Source organism: Chelmon rostratus, chromosome 12 (assembly GCF_017976325.1).
Source record: "Chelmon rostratus isolate fCheRos1 chromosome 12, fCheRos1.pri, whole genome shotgun sequence".
NCBI lineage: Eukaryota > Metazoa > Chordata > Actinopteri > Chaetodontiformes > Chaetodontidae > Chelmon > Chelmon rostratus.
The window spans coordinates 143,875-148,972 of NC_055669.1; positions in this window are offsets into that span (position 1 = coordinate 143,875).

The window sequence follows — 5,098 nt, forward strand, 5'->3', positions numbered from 1 at the left end:
TGTCCACACAAGCTATATTTTCCCATGCACTTCTAAAGCTCAACTGCAGTGGAGCTTTCTGCTGCAGTCTGAAATAAAAGTACTCAGGATCAGTAAGTGACGCTGCTGCCATTCATGGACGTGTAATGAAAATTTGAGTCAACAGTTTGTGCAATTGAGTAGCATACCCATGCAAGCACAGGCAACCACGCACGCACACACACAAACATAGATAAAGATACGCACTATCGACACCTACTTTTTGTTATATTGGCAGCACATTTTTGTTGAATAATTGGTTTTGGAGCGGTGAAAGCAGAGAACACAGCTTGTTGTTTAATTAGCAGTGAACTTAACATTTTTAGTCTGCCTGTCTGTTTGACTGACAGATTTATTGATCATTGAGATGGCACTGACTTGGAATGAAGTTGGTTCAATGTAAACAAAAAAAGCTTCCATTTTAAGTCCTTTTGCCTTAGTTTTTGAGTGATATAAATTCTATGTCATATCGCCCACCCCATATATAATATATATGTGTATTACAAGAATTACAATTTTATACAAAAGTGCTCAGCAAAATCCATATACTTGTTTATCACTATCTGTTGTTAACTAAATAGTCAACAACAATTAAAGGTATTTATTTCTATTCATCATATTCTATTTCTCATGGACCTACTCCCACATACCTGCATTCTTCTTGCTGCACTTATGCATTCATGAATACACGACACATATACGCAATGCTCTCATACATGCACACAAGCACACAGAAATCGTAAATGTCTATATGTAGTTATCCCACCAACAGAAACAACTAAAAATATGTACAAATTAAATCCCAACCTGTTTGTTGTCTTACTGCTTTGTGTCAGGGGGAGTGGTTGGGGGTGGACAGAAATGCAATCACAGTAGCATTGACAGCTCTAATAGATTTGTAGCTATACCAGGTATACATAGCACGGTATATACATATGTGATAAATTTATGCATGTGATTTATGTACATATTAATAGCAGACAGTATATGTACATAATACAGCACTATTGATCTAATAATGATGGTAGTATAACTAATATTAATAGAAGTTGCAGTGGATGTCAGGCAGGGTCATGGCAGGAGATGTAGCTATAATCCAAAATCCAGGTTTAACCACTCTCCATGTGGACCTGCAATACGAGGAAGCACAAAGACTCCATGTATACGAGCTGAGTTATTCTCATCAGGAGGAGTGTTGGTATGACGGCTAGCAAGATGACTGCAGCAGACCTCTTTTTGAGCTGTGTTTATGCGGAGTATGGCAGAAGAGATCTCTTAAAGAGATGTTCGGACAATGTGTGAAAACAAAACATGATCTTTTGTGAACTCTAACCACAACTAAAACTGAGCCACACTATTGTCACAACATGAAATTGAAAATTGAAATGTAAAGAAAAGTTTGAACGTAAAGAATGTAAAGAAATGTAAAGTTTCAAAATTTCAACCAACCTTTATTCTTTGGGTTATTGGCTTATTGGGTTGCTTCTGCAGACTGACTTAATCACAATGAAGAGCTGAGCTGTGTGTCTGCTTTTTGTCTCTCTCTCGTTCAGGGAAGTGTGAGGACAGCTTGGCTACTCCTCTTCCTTACAGCTCCTTCACTAGTTCATCAGTGTATGCCCGAGGATTTGGAGCTGGTTATGCCAAACTCAATCGGAAGCAAGGTATGTATTTGTACAGTATAGTTCCTGCTATTGTGTATGAACATGAACAAAAATCATATTGTAAATTTTGTTTGGTTGGTTTTCTCATTATATCTGCATACTTGTAGTTGTTGCATGGAATGATAATTGTTGTTAGTGATGTATTTCTTAGAAATCGACCCATATAGGTTTTTTTTAAGGACCCTCATTATTAGTAGTTAAGGAGGCCGATAACCGATATTTGGAGCCGACACTCATTTGCAGTGAAAGTGTAAAAATGTTGAATAATACAAACACTTAACTTTGTTTAAATGCCTGAAGCATGTTTATGTAACCAAACAAATAAAAAAATAAAAAGCTGCAGATGTGCATGAAGTTCCTAGACTCAGAAGTAAAGTTGAATAAAAACTTAAATAGCTACCTGAAATGTTTCCACAGTTAATAAAGTAACATTTTAATATAACAGTAATGACTTTGTTTTAAGTTCAAACACAACATGAAGTACATGGCTTTAACAAGCTCAGCAGCCACACTTGTAAAGTTAAATAAAAAGTTATATAATAGCTCCCTGAATTTTATACACAGTAAATAAAGTAAAATGTCACAATAACTGAAATGACCTTCAGATAAATCACTCGCACTATTCTCTACATAACAGACATTCTCACATCGAGTCCGCTGAGCGTTTACAGCACGACTGGCGAACTAATGTTATGCTAAAAGCTAGTCAGCCTTCATCTCAGCAAACTTCCCTGCAACAAAACAAAACTGAATTAATTTTCTTACTCTCTCTCACAATCACACACACAGGCTTCTACTATCACAGACTGTTTCTACATCGATATTGGCAACAGCACTGTTTCAAGTGATTCCCAGACATATCTGTAATTGACCATGGAATTGCCATCGCTTTGGCCCTCGTGGTTGTGAGAACCTCATGGGTATGTCTAGAACAGGGGTCGGCAACCTTTACTACTCAAAGAGCCTTTTGGACCCGTTTCCCACAGTAAAGAAAACACTGGGAGCCACAAAACCCCTTTGACATTTAAAATGAAAATACGCTGCATATAACGTTTCTTTGCCTTTATGCTATGTATGAACAAACTATAATGTGTTGCATTTATGAAATCAATGAACGACTGCAGAGAAAATGAAAAGATATTTCTGCATGAAAAACATTTTTTTTCAAAAATTTTTATTGAAACTGTTTCAATGACTTGAATAACATGCATGTTTACATATTTACATTTTTTTGATAATAAGAAAAAAAGCAAACAACGACAACAACAACCCCCCCCAAAAAAGACCCCCCACATATTTAAAAAACAAATGTATAAAATTAACCTAAAAATGAGGACAGTCCAAATTTTAACTGTTATAAGAGCTAATGAAAGGTTGCCAGATTTTGTAGAATTCATGTTCTTTCTACTTAATAGAGTACTTAATTTTCTCTAACTGTAAGTGTTGCATTACATCTCGAAGGAGGCTTTGATAAGAAGGAGGAATCTTATTTTTCCAGTTCAGGAAGATTAGGTGTCTGGCCAATAACATCACAAAACATATCACATTAATTTGTGACCTGTTCGGGGACAAATCAGTAGGAACAACTCCAAACAATGACATCACTGGGTCTGCTGGGACACAAACTTTTAAAATTTCCGACAAAGTGTCTATTATTTTAGTCCAGTAGGAGGAAATGTTGGGACAGGTCCAAAATCTATGGGATAGTGATGCAGGTGTCTGGCCACAACGGACACAGGAGGCATCCACTACTGAAAACATTCTGGAGAGTCTTTGTTTGGATAAATGTAATCGATGTAGAATTTTAAACTGCAGAAGTCCATGTCTGATGCAAATTGAAGAAGAGTGAACCCGTTCCTGAACTACAGTCCATTGTTCTTCTGTGATGTATACTCCCAAGTCCCAAGCATCTTTTATATGGTCCATTGAGATTGTACATTCCAGCTGTGACAGGCCATTATATATTTTGGAAATTGATCCATTCTTAAGTGGGTCATCCAACAACACATTATCCATAGGCTACTCTTGTGGTTGATTGGGAAAAGAAGGAAATTTTGTCTTTGTAAAATTGCATATTTGCAAATATTTATAAAAATCCTCATTTTCAATGTTGAATTTATCCTGTAATTGTTCGATTGTAGGAAATGATTTGTTAATAAATAGATCTTTGATTACATGAACACCTTTAATATTATTGAAATGTTTTACCTGAAAACAGGCTTTGTGCTTGATTATCAATCAATGATGTCAGAGCTGAACACTGTCGGAAGTCAAGTCAAGTCAAGAAGTTTGGCAGTCCCATCCCCAGTTTTGGTTTTTGTAAGAAGATTTTTTAAATTCTTGGTGTCTTTTTATTCCAGATATTCCTGTCGAAGGCCTTCTCGGCATCTAATGAGAGTAGTATTTCCAACTCTTCTTTGCTTGAGTTTTTGGTATAAATGATATTGAACAGTCTCCTGATGTTAAAAAACAACTGCCTATCTTTTATAAATCCAGTTTGGTCTGTTGACACAACAGTTGGAAGGACTGATTCCAAACGATAGCCAGTATTTTTCACCAATATTCTGTTGTCTACATTTAGTAGGCTTATAGGCCTATATGAGCCTGGGTTTAATGGGTCTTTACCTGTTTACCTTTACCTATAAATTAGAGAAATACAAGCATCATATAGTGTTGAGGGCAGTGAACCTGTTAATAGCGCTTCGTTATAAACATTTAGTAAAAGAGGGGAAACCTGTTCAATAAAAACCTTATAAAATTCTGCACTATACCCATCAGGCCCAGGGCATTTAGAGTTTTGCATATTCTGTATAGCTTGCTTAATTTCATCTTTCGATATAGGTTGATCGAATAAGTGTTTGTTTTCCAGGCTTATAATGGGTATTTGGAGCTTATCAAAATTTTTTCCTATTGAATTCGGATCATTTTTGGACTCTGATGAGTAGAGTTTAGAAAAAAAGTTTTTAAAAGTATCATTTATTAATTTAGGGTCTGTTGTTATCCGGCCAGTATCTGTTCGTATTTCTGTAATTAGTCTTGATGCTGCCTCTGCTTTTATTTGTTGGGCTAATAGTTTACCGGTTTTCTCTCCATATTCATAATGTTTGTGCCTAAGTTGTGTCAGCCATTTGGTAGCTTCTGCTGTGTAGTAAAAGTTCTGAAGAAATTAAGTTCTGTCTGTAATGACTGTTTTTTATATCATTATTATTTTTTATACATTATAGTTATATCAGTTCTTCGGTAATCTTTGACTCCTTTTCCCGTTGTTGTTTATTTTTCATATTATTCAAGGAAATAATCTGGCCTCTCAAGTATACCTTAAATGTTTCAGATAAAGTGGATCTAGTGATATCTGGATCATCATTTGTGTGGAGAAAAAATTCAGTTTGTTTTTTCAGTTCTTCTACTATATTGGA